We start from the raw sequence: 12933 nt of genomic DNA, 5'->3' as shown, positions 1-12933 counted from the left end.
AAGGCAGAAGCCATCGTTTGTGACTCACTTCCTCGACCAGCAAGAACGAGTAAGAGAATGATTGAGTTCATTCCCAACATTAGCAGAGAAAACTAAAGCTACCTCCAACACCACATGGGTCTTCTAAAAGAGGAAAGCATCCAAGGACTGGCCTCCCCCAGTTTCTCTCCTGTCCACGATCCAGACCACTGTGTCGACCCAGAGTTGGAACACCACTTACATAGAAAGCACATGGGATTTTGACCTTCAAATCCTGACTTCGGGTTCTGACTTCAGGTTCTGACTTCAGGTTTTCAAGCCAAGAGAACTTGTCAACTGTGTAAGCAGCCCCTCAACTTTCCAGAATCACAGTTTCCCTCATCAACAACGTTGGAATCATAACAAATGTCCTCTTACCTCACAGAGTTTTATGAAGATCAGATGAAATTAAAATTAACACAGTTTATTTTATTATTATTATTATTTTTTTGCTGAGGAAGATTCACCCTGAGCTAACACCTGTGCCAATCTTCTTCCACTTTGTATGTGGGTTACGGCCACGGTGTGGCTGACGAGTGGTGTAGGTCCATGCCCAGAATCCAAACCCATGAGCCTGGGGCCACGGAAGCGGAGAGCACAGAACTTAACCACTACACCATGGGGCCAGCCTCAGAATCAATGCATTTTATGTAAATAAAGATACAATAAGTATAAATAAAATAAAGATTAAGTAAATAAAGATAAAATTAAAATTAATAAAAGTAAAATCTTACGAATGCTATGAAACCATTCAAATGCTGATGGCTATTACTGACCAGTGGAGGAGAAGAGGAGCCAGTGTGATTTTCTAGTCATTTGAGGGCCTCAGAGCCCTTGAGGGCTTGACCAGTCACCTGGGGCATGGAGAAATACAGTATACAAGGGAGGATGCACTCCTCCTGCAAGGAAGGCTGTGTAGGAATCCAAGCTATTGTTGACATTGATGACTTCTTAATTTCCAGGTTCACTTCTTTGGGACTGCGCATCTTGTGGTTGTGCACTCATAGCTGGACATGGAGCCAGCTCTTATCTCTCAGTTATTATAATTATACCGGGGAACTCTGGCTGTCAGGGAGCCATAGAAATCCTACAAATGGTCTCATTGTTCCCAAACACACAACCTTGAAAAGATGGCTTCCAGGAAGAAGCTATGCAAATAGCATTCATAGTGTCTTCACATTTATTTCCAGAGGGACTAACTTCCTGATTCTGGAAACAGTAGCAATACATGTTACGTGAATGAGATACACTTGTGCTTTACTTGTAATGACGAGTGGAATCTTGCATTGTAGCCATGAGGGCACAGAGAATAACATTAATGCGGTTTCACGCGCCATTGTCACCACCATCTCCGAGACCCTTCCATTGTCGATGTCCCTCTTCCCCGGCATGCCCTGGGACCTATTGTGCATAACAGTGGTTTTTCTAAAATGGAAGAATTCATCTCTCCCTCTCTGTATCAGGGTATTTTTATTTGAGACTTTGAAGTAGGGGTGGAGGGCTCCTATTTAGACCTGGGAATTTTACAAACTGGGAAAGCAGACACGATGCACTGTGTTGCAAACCCCCGTTGAGCCTAAACAGGGAGCCAGTGTGAATAAAGCATCAACACAACCCAGAAGTCCCCTCGTCTGGCTGAGAAGATGGAGACCCAGCAGTAAACTGAGGTGCCCTGGCCTCCCGCCCAAGCCAGGCTGGCCAGAGTCACCCAGCGAGCATTGTCGAGGAATTCAACCCTTTATATTTCACAACTCAATAGCAGACCCCTTCAGTCTCTTAAGAGCACTGGGCATTATAACTCCGTGTTTTACTTGATGTGTGACACACAGATGGCCCTAGAAATTATAATATAGGGATGGACCCCGTGTCTTCCATGCTCCTCAGTTGAAAGGATCCCGGGTTCTGAGCAAATAAGGCCAACTCAGGATAACACAGGAAAACGTGACAAACACAGGTTCGTGGGTGTAAAGTTGCCTGGTGTCTGCAGATGCTGAAGAAATGATGAGAAGAGAAAGCGTGAACCCCCGCAAGGTCCCAGATATTTTGTGTACTTTGTGCTGCCCGTGGATGGCGTTTGACTGGCTGCCTGGGCAGCCTATCCAGGAAGATGCTCTGTGGCAAGTAGAAGAAATTGACTTCAACTGGACCAAGCACTGAAGGGAAGTCGTTGGCCCACACAACGGAACAGCACAGGGTGGATTCCCAGGCTCCAGATGCTGCCTGGTCTCTGCCCTCTATCCTGGACCCTTTGTCACATGACTTGCCCCTGGCCACACTCTCCATTCACCTGTTCCCTCGGCCCTGTTTGGATGGAGCCACCACAGCTCAGGCATCGTGATGGGCGGGAGGATGGAAGACAAAGGATTCAGTGATTGGTTCAAACCAAGCCGTGTCCATCCTCAGGGCAGCCCACCCAGCTCCAAGGGTAAAATCAGAAAAGGAAACCATGTTTTAAAGGTGAGCTCCTCCTACCAGAGTCTTCTGTGCACTCTGAGCACGCAGAGCCTGCTTTAAAGTTAATTGTGGATTGCATCCAAAATGGTAGACTGGAGACTTTTGGAAAGACTCTGCTGCCCTCAGTTTTCTCCCTTTTTGGACTACCGTGGTGTCGAAATTACCCACCATCGGGGTAACAGTGGAATGGTAATGGGAGAAATGTGTTTAAAAAACACAGAAGCCTATTGTCAACCATTAGTGTCCATTTTAAATTAGCTTCACAGACGAGCCCCTTACCTTGCAAAGACTCAGAACAAGTCTTGAAGGCAGAAATGGGGTGAAGCACTGTGTGCGGTGGGTGAATGTCTCTGTAGTTAACCAATCGCTTCTGAGCCGGGCTTCACTGGAGCAGAATTCCAGTCTCACCATGAGACCACACAGCCCGGGGATTAAGGGCCTCGCTGCTGTCCAGGTGTGGCAGAGGTGCAGCAAAACGAAGGGAAATCGGCTCAGGGCCCTTGAACTTTGCTGCTTTTCAAGGTGCATGAGCTGAAAGGAGAGTTTCAGGACACAAACAGGTGAGGTTGAGAAATGAAAATAGATGCATGTCCCCCTTTCTGGCTTCGCCCAGGACCACACTGGGGGGCTGACTGGAGCCAGTCCAGGTCCCTGCAGCTTCTCCAGCTACCTGTCCAGAGAGACAGCCCAAACCCAAGGGGAGGAGAGACAAGACAGAGCCCTCAGCGGAGGAAGAGGAAAGTCTTCCCGCTAGGGACTTAGAGATCTCATGTCTGGGGAGATTTCTGCTACCACAAATTGGTAGTTCTTGTGGTTTTTAATTTGTTTGTATTAAAACATAAAGCTTTCACATAGCTCATTTATATGAGAACTTCTCTTAGCTTAAATTTTGTACTCCAGCCACATGCTGGGAGCTACTCATGTTATAAGAAATACGCTGCTGGTATGCTGGCAACTAAGAAAGTTTTGTTGTGAATTCTTGCTTGTTGAGAAGCATCTATCGTGCTCAGCGGAAAAGGTGTGTCTTTTTCTTGTAATCATCATCAGCTGTTGACCCATAAAAAGTAACAATATATAAAAAGTGTCATAGATTTGGCTCCAGCAACTTAATTATTCTAGTCCATTTGGGAGTAGATGACAAGGTTTTTTTTCTTCATAAATCTTCATTGATCCTCTTAAAATAGTGCTGACACAGTGGAAGTAATTCAAATTGATGGCAGGTAAAGCTGCAGCTCAGGTCGAGGCTTCTGAAACAATCCAGGCTGTAACCAGCATTAATCCACTTGGGTTTAATGATCCTGACAGGCAAAAGCCGTAAAGCCAGGCGTTGCCTTTTATTGGGGGATTAAAGCAGAGAGTGTAAACTTTTCAAACCGTTTCTCTTAGTCCAGCCTCAGGATTCCTCGGCCGGGCTCAGTGACAGAGGCTTGCAGGCCAGAGTCTGAGAAACGCAGCTGAGATTTTTGGAAAACAAAATAAAACCAGAAAACGGAGTCTTGAGCCTTGACGCCTCGTGTGATGCCAAGGACTTGGTCTCACATGGTCTCTGAATTGGCCGCAGACGTGTATACCTGAAGTTGTGAGCTCTGCCCACACGCGGGGCTGTGTCCCCAGGACTCTGGCCTCCGACGTGCGAGCTGTGCTGAGTCCTGTTGGGCAGGCGGGGACCCGGAGCGATGCCTTTGGGGGGCAGGGATTCCGATCTCCCGCCCCAGGCTCAGGGATGTCCCACCGTCTCTCGACTTTCTCTGCCTCCCCCACCCACTATCTTTTCTGGAATATTTTAAGCCAAATCTACGACTTCATAAGAACATTCTGAAAAAAAGTCTTCACACACCATTATTCTAATTGACAGCATTTCTTCATATCATCAGAAATGCTGTCAATTTAAAGGTGAATCCCCCGCGTCCCCATCAGCCAGTTTCAACAATTCTGAACACATGGCCAATTTATTTTGCCTAAAAGTCCTACATAATCCTTTTTTCTCTCCCCAGGATTATTTTGAAGGAAATCTCAGACTTTCTATCATTTCATTTATAAACACTTCAGTCTGTGTCTCTGCCAAATGGGCGCTCGCTCTCTGAAAATATAACCATGATGCCATGATCAACAATAGCCATAATTAGGGGCCAGCCCAGTGGCACAGCAGTTAAGTGTGCACATTCCGCTTCAGCAGCCCAGGGTTCGCTGGTTTGGATCACGGGTGCGGACATGGCACCGCTTGTCAAGCCATGCTGTGACAGGCATCCCACAAATAAAGTAGAGGAAGATGGGCACAGATGTTAACTCAGGGCTAGTCTTCCTCAGCAAAAAGAGGAGGATTGGCAGATGTTATCTCAGGGCTAATCTTCCTCAAAACAAACAAACAAACAAACAAAAAACAACAGCAATAATTAGCAATAACTCAGTTCTATTAAATAATTAATATTACCTGATTGTAAGTGTATATGTATATATGCATTGTGCGTGTGTATATGGACACGAACATATGTACGTATAACTCACACTACCCGAACATAAGTTTATGTGTATATATGTGTGTGTGAGTATACACGTATGTGTATGTCAGGTTAGCTTGTTTAATTGAGAATCCAACACATTCTAAACGTCACACTTGGTTGATGTCTCTTAAATCTCTTTAATCTGCAGGCTCTCTTTGCTTTTATCTTTTTAACTTGCAGTTAACAGATTCCTGACCCTGTAGAGTTTCTCCATTCTGGATTTTCGCGATTGCAGCCCAGCGATGTCTTCTGTCTCTTCCTCAGTCCCTTGTGCGTCCCTGTGAGCTGGTAGAGAGACCTGCATCTGTGCTGTCCAGTGGACTTCCCGCTAGCTCCTACGGCAATGGAGTACTTGAAATATGGCTTCTGAAACCAAGGAAATGAATTTTTAATTTAATTAATTCAATTTAATGTAAATTTAAAAACTGATACTCTATTCAGTTGTTGGAAAATTTTTGGGTATGATTGGAATGCTTTGATATGTGAATCTTTTTTTTATTTTTAATTTTTATTTATTTATTTTTATTGAGTTCGTAATAGTTTACATCAATGTGAGATTTCACTTGTACATTATTTCTTGACTGCCACCACATAAGTGCTCCCCTTTACCCCCTGTGCCCACCTCACCCTCCTTTCCCCTGGTAACCACTGGACTGTTTCCTTTGTCCCAGTACTTGTTTATCTTTCACATATGAGTGAAACCATCTTGTGTTTGTCTTTCTCAGTCTGGCTTATTTCGCTTAGCACAATTCCCTCTAGGTCCTTCCATGTTGTTGCAAATGGGATGAATTTGTTTTTTTTTTCTGGCTGAGTAGTATTCCTTTGTATATAGATACCACATCTTCTTTATCGGATCACTGGTGGGTGGGCACTTGGGTTGCTTCCATGTCTTGGCTATTGTGAATAGTGCTGCAGTGAACATAGGGGTGCATATGATGCTTTGGATTGTTGATTTCAAGTTGTTTGAGTAGATACCCAGTAGTGGGATAGCTGGGTCATATGGTAGTTCTATTTTTAGTTTTTTGAGGAATCTCCACACTGTTTCCCATAGTGGTTGCACCAGTTTGCATTCCCACCAGCAGTGTGTGAGGTTTCCCTTCTCTCCACACCCTCTCCAACATTTGTTATTTTTAGTCTTAGTGATTATAGCCATTTTAACAGGCATAAGGTGTTATCTTAGTGTAGTTTTGATTTGCGATTCCCTGATGATTAGTGACATTGAACATCTTTTCATGTGTTTATTGGCCATCTGTATATCTTCTTTGGAAAAATGTCTGTTCATCTCCTCTGCCCACTTTTTGATCAGGTTGTTTGCTTTCTTATTGTTCAGTTGTGTGAGTTCCTTATATATTGTGGAGATTAACCTCTTCTCAGATGTATGATTTGAAAATATTTTCTCCCAATTGGTGGGTTGTCTCATTTGATTCTAGTTTCTTTTGCCCTGCAGGAACTCTCAAGTCTGATGAATTTCCACTTGTTTATTTTTTCTTTTGTTTCCCTTGCCTGAGAGGACATGGTATTTGAAAAGATCCTTTTTAGTTTGATGTCAAAGAGTGTACTACCTGTACTATTTTCCAGGAGTTTTATGGTTTCAGGACTTATCTTCAAGTCTTTGATCCATTTTGGGTTTATTTTTGTGTATGGTGTGAGATAATGGTCTACTCTCATTCTTTTGCATGTCGCTGTCCAGTTTTCCCAACACCATTTATTGAAGAGACTTTCCTTTCTCCATTGTATGTTCTTGGCACCTTTGTTGAAGATTAGCTGTCCGTAGATGTGTGGTTTTATTTCTGGGCTTTCAGTTTTGTTCCATTGATCTGTGTGCCTGTTTTTGAAGCGGTACCATGCCGTTTTGATCACTATGGGTTTGTGGCACATTTTGAAGTCAGGGATTGTGATACCTCCAGCTTTGTTCTTTTTTCTCAGGATTGCCTTAGCAATTCGGGTTCTTTGGTTGCCCCATGTGAATTTTAGGATTCTTTGCTCTATTTCCGTGAAGAATGTCGTTGGGATTCTGATTGGGATTGCATTCAATCTGTAGATTGTTTTGGGTAGTATGGACATTTTAACTATGTTTTTGCTTCCAATCCATGAGCAAGGAATCTCTTTCCGTCTCTTTAAGTCATTATCAATTTCTCTCAGTAACGCCTTAGCGTGGTCATTGTATAAGTCCTTCACCTCCTTGGTTAGATTTATGTGAATCTGTTTTTTTAACTGTACATTTTATAAAATGTAAATACACATTAAGTTTTTCCCATGAAAATTTACAACCAAAGAAAGATATCCTGTAAGTGTAAAATATACACAGGATTTCACAGACTTAGTATGAAAAAAGAATGTCAAATATCTCATCAATGGTTTTACATTGATAACATTATGAAATTATAATGTTTTGGATATGTTTGGTTAAATAATATATACTGTTAAAGTTAATTCTTACCTATTTCTTTTTACCATTTTGATGTGTTTACTAGAAAATGTAAAGTTCCCATCTGGCTCTCATTATATTTCTGTTGAACAGCACTGATGTAGAGGCTTAATCATATTGGATTCATCTGGGGATGAACATAGTCCACGGGTGGGCTGCCCCTCACACCGCATCACCCGGGACACCCAGGACTCTAGTCGTTTCTCCTGATGTCATGATGGCCAAGCCATTAGCACGTCCATATCAAGTTCTCTTATCAGCTCTTCACCTCGTGGTTTTGGTGGCATTGATGACTGTTACCTTGATTTTTATGTTATTAGAGAATGCAAAACCATGATATCTTAGCTATCCTTTTTTTACTTTTTTTGCCCAAATTTCTTCTGTAAAGAACGTTCCTTGACAACTTTTTCTTTTTTGCCCAGAAGAACAATTCCTACAGGTAAAGTGGATAAATGCCTGTTTTGTCTCCTATATTTACTAGTTTTCAGAATAATAAAAAAGCGAAAAAAGTGGCGAACGCATTTTCCTTTTTGTTTTTTGTGTCCATTCTGTTTTTAGTTTCAGTATCATTAAGATCTAGTGGACTTTGCAACCCAGTGTGTTGCCATCAATTGTAGTTACTATTTGTTTGCTTGTTACATTGTATTACAAGGTAGGAATCCTTTCAAGTCAGCATCTGATTCTTTTTGTCCTGACTCTAGGAGTCCAGGAAGCATTCTCACTTCTCACTAGGACCATTTGTACCTTTCCTGCCCGGACCTGGAATCAGCATTCTCTCCAAGAAGCTCTGTCTACTTTCACAGGAAATAGTAGTTAGAGGTTACACATAGGATGCCGGAGTGCTCACTGTTTTTGGGTGAGATATTATTTCTAGACTTTTTTGGTGGACAGAGCTAAGAAATGCCTTTTTTTTTCTTTTGCTGAAGAAGATTAGCCCTGAGCTACCATCTGTTGCCAATTTTACTCTTTTTTGGCTTGAGGAAGGTTGTCCCTGAGCTAACATCTGTGCCAATCTTCTTCTATTTTGTATGTGGGTCACCGCCACAGCATGGCTTGATGAGTGGTGTAGGTCCTCGCCCAGGATCTGAACCCATGAACCTTGGGCCACCGAAGTGGAACAGGCAGAACTTAACCACTATGCCATAGGGCCAGCACCTATTTTTTTTTTTTAAGAGAAAATACATCATAAGTACATAGTGATATGTTTAATTTAAATTTATAATTATAGAATTTTTTAACTTTAAAATTTTTTAATCTGTATCACCTTTTTTCCTTGTCCTAAAATTCTTAGTTTCTAAAGGCATTAACACAGTTCTTGATTCTAACTATCTATGAATATATAAAAGTTCAAAAAGGACATTACCAGTATTGTCACTAATACTATGATGACTAAACAGAGTTTAAGATTTCTTTGTATTCTTTTCATCTGAGGTATGTATCCCACTAATTTGTACAGTGAAAAGATTGTGTTGAAATTATTGGAAATAGGACTTTATTTGTAGGTTAGCGACCACCTTGATACATGGTTAGGATCACTTATTTTCTTTTTCTTTTCAATATTTGGGGATTGTCTTTTAAATCTTGGTTTAATTTTGTCATACAAAAATATGCATAGTTCCAAAATTGAATCTATACAACAAGATACATTCAGAGAAGTCTAACTTTTTTCCTTGACCCCTCCACCAGTTCCTTCGCTCTGCTAAAGTATTCTTTATCTTTGAAGTTGGGTGTATCTTCCACTTCTAGCACTAGGCTTCATCATCTCACTTCTGATGTTGGCAGGGAAGACTTCAAAGTTGCCCATTAAGTAAAATGTTGACGTTTAGACTCTGGACTCTGACGTGTTCAGGCTAACCCTCTCTAGCTACAATTCCAGCTTGATGCTCTTCAATCCAGTTTGGGAATCTGGAGAAGGTCGAACCTCTCCATAAATTTATTCCCCAACATGTTTGGGGGCCACTTATGTGTTTTACTCCTTTCTTTCTGCCATGTTGTGAGCATGGAAATAAGGAGAGCTCAAGGAGACATGAAGAATAATGCTTTATAGTTATCTACAAGCTCTGTTGCTTCAACTCTTCCAAGTTCTGAATATACATTAAGAAGAAGAAGAAATCCTCCAAATCTTGAAAGGGAAGGACACACAGCCTTCCTAGAGAAATGAGTTGACTTTCTCAAGGACTCATTCTACAGAGCAAAGGCCACCTGGAGTTCCTGGGTCCCAGAACTCTCTGCTCCTTTGAATAATGGGAGAATCTCTTGGAAAGGGACCTATTACTGACACAAGTTTAAAGAATAAAGGCAGTGGCCTGGGGCAAATTAACACTGCAGGACTGTGCAGGAACTGACAAAGGAGAAGAGGAACCCAGTGGTGGTGGAAGTGGTGACGCTCTTCATGGAAGGAGAAGAGAAGTTGGCTTTATTGGGCTCCTGACTGCATTGGGCTCTGTAGAGAGTGCTTTGCAAACATGATCCCATTTAATTTTTCTATACTTGCAGCCACCTTGCAAGACCGACAGAATTGTCCCTTTGTTGTAGATGAAAAACAAAAAGTAGTGTTTAGAAACCTTCTGTTTAAAAATATCATATAGTGGAAAATGCTGTAAAATCATTATTTATTGACAGACACCATGAGCATTGCTTACACACTGAAACACCCAACATGTACCCCAGTTAATCCTTGTGGCCGAGGAGTAATGCACTCTAACGCACTGAACTGTCCATCTGACTTTAAGCTAATAAGTTCACACGCTCAAATTTGCATTGGCAAAACCGTGCTTGGGAAGAATGCAAAGACCTCGGACTTCAGAAATTTCAAACTCATGTATGTTCTTAGTAAATTGTTTCAATGATGAAAATTTTGAAGGCTATGATTTCATCTCCTTGATAATGTAGGTGTGTTATGAGGTCATCTCAACCCACCTCATGGCTGATCTCAGGAGTTTTGAGCCTACATTTTTGGTTATCTTTATAAGCAAATGGGTGTATAACAGTACTAACTAAATTGTTCTAACCCAGTGCTGAAAAGGCAGGGGTACAATCAATTCATAACTGTTTGCACAAAGTGAAATCAAAATGATATGACAAGGCTGTGACTACTGAGGGACTAAGGAGTCACAGAAGTTTGAAGAGAGAAAAGCAGCGGGAGAATTGCAGCATCAAACAGCAACATAACAGTCATGCTGAGATCGAAAGACTGTACCGTAAGTATGAAACCATATCTGCATCTCAAATGGCAGTGTCTTCTTAGCAAAACCTAGTTTGCCAAATTAAGCAATGTTAATTTGAATTTTCTTCTTCTTCTTCTTCTTCTTCTTCTTCTTCTCTCCAAAGCCCATGAGTACATAGTTGTATATTCTAGTTGTGGGTCCTTCTAGTTGTGGCATGCGGGATGCCGCCTCCACATGGCCTGTTGAGCAGTGCCATGTCTGCACCCAGGATCCGAACCAGTGAAACCCTTGGCCACCGAAGTGGAGCACATAAACTTAACCCCTTGGCCATGGGGCCAGCCCCTGAATTTTATTAGTTTTAAACCTTTGTTTATGTATAAATTTATGTGTATTTTTGTTTTATTGGGTTTATAAGCATAAAGCATGTATACCTAGCTTAGAGTTTGTATATATTTATATTATATTAGCGGTTGCTTAAATCAACCGTGTGAATCCATGAGACCTTTTATTTTTCTTTAAAAGGCATATGTGTATGACCCAAGTTTGAGACATACTGGGCTAGGGAACTCATTTCTAGCTATATTCAGTTGAACTGTAGAACTGCATTTTCAGAAACACCAATCTTTCCCAAAGAAAAACTGAGCTCTAGTAAGCAGAGCTTTCGACACTGTAATCATCCACTTATTTGTCCAGCAAGAATTAACTGAGAGAGACATCGTCGTGTGCTAGAGGCCCATCTGAGGCGGGAGGAGCTGAGCAACTGATGTGTAAGATGTTAGAGAGAGAAGTGTTTCCACAGGTCCATGGACACATACCTCACTGGCGAAAAGCTGGGATTACAAAGGTAAGTAAGTGCTGGTAGGTGACCACTAGGGAAGTGTGTTCCAACACACCAGCATAGAGAAGATGTAAAGACAATGCCCAATGACTTAGACACACAGAAAACACAAATAAATGCAATAATTAGCCTCCATTCTCTCCACCAAAAAACCCACAGAGGAGAGAGCAGAAAACTGCTTAAGTCCTTCAGAAATAATTATAAATTTAAAATATTAGAAGAGTGAACTGAAATACAAGACCTTAAAAGTAGATTTAAATAATAACTGCTCAGTTGAAGGGACCTTTCACAATTACTAATAAATATGTAAATGTAACTTGGCTCTAGATGTTACAACCATCAGAATAAGTCAAGACTTGAAATTGTTGGAGAATGTCAATTGTCTAGATTCCAATTAAATGGAATTAATTAATCCATTTGCATATCCAGTCAGTCCAGCGTTATGAAGAGTGTTTATGTCAGGGACGAAAATGTGCATTTAATAGTGAGCATCCTTGACTTAGGGCACCCACGCACAGGAGAGCAGAACAGCTATTGTCCTCAACAGGATGTGGCTGGATGACACTTGTATTCAAAATATTCTAACACTAGGAATTTTGTTCCGCAGTCCCAAACATAGTCCCTTGATAAAAGAGATCTATCTTATCAATGGGGAAACCTCCCTATTATTTTCTCCCTTTGGAGATTAAACTATCATTAGCATATTTAGACAAGTAAACACCCTGCAGAAAGGAAATCTGTTTAATTTTGCTAAACCCAGGCTTTCTCACACTTTTAGACCATGGACTTTCATCATTACTATTCTTAATACCATTTTTTAACACCCACACCTTTAGGAAATGTAGATCTAATGTATAATGTGATGTCGTAAGACAGGTACCGATGAAACCCAACAGGATATGTTTCAGCACACAAGGTGACCTGCTCAACACCAACATCTTGCTGAGATATTAATATAATATATTAATACATTTTTATATTAACCATCAAGTGGTCTCACCACTGGAAAGAATAATCTTCTTACGTTTGTTTGCTATTCTTTACGCACATATAACTACATACGCATATACACATTTCAGTGTTACACACACACTTACATACACATACATACACATATAATGATATATTTTGATGTCTGTTAACGCACATGCAAAACTATGAATAAATTCAGAATCTTCTGAAAGATTTAAAGTCAATTCATTAACATCTTAACAGCTCTACTTCTCTTTGGAAATGCTATTGTTTATTGTTTTAAGAGAAACCAAATGTGTTAAGCATATAAAAATCACAGACAGAGCTAGATTAGACTGTTCTAACCAGGAATTTCTTGAGGAGCTTTCGTGCTTCTTGTGAAAACATTGCAGCTGAGGAACTGAAAATATCCAGTGTTTGAGAGTGCGGAGAAATCAGAATTTGCATGCCCTGTTGGTAGGACTATAAACCAGCACAAACTTTTTGTAAGAGAAATTTGGAAATACCATCAAATTTTGAAATGCATATTAACTTTTGACCCAGATAGCTCATTTC

Source organism: Equus quagga, chromosome 12 (assembly GCF_021613505.1).
Source record: "Equus quagga isolate Etosha38 chromosome 12, UCLA_HA_Equagga_1.0, whole genome shotgun sequence".
NCBI classification, from domain to species: Eukaryota; Metazoa; Chordata; class Mammalia; order Perissodactyla; family Equidae; genus Equus; species Equus quagga.
The sequence above is the reverse complement of the archived record's forward strand: the minus strand, read 5'-3'. Positions refer to the sequence as shown.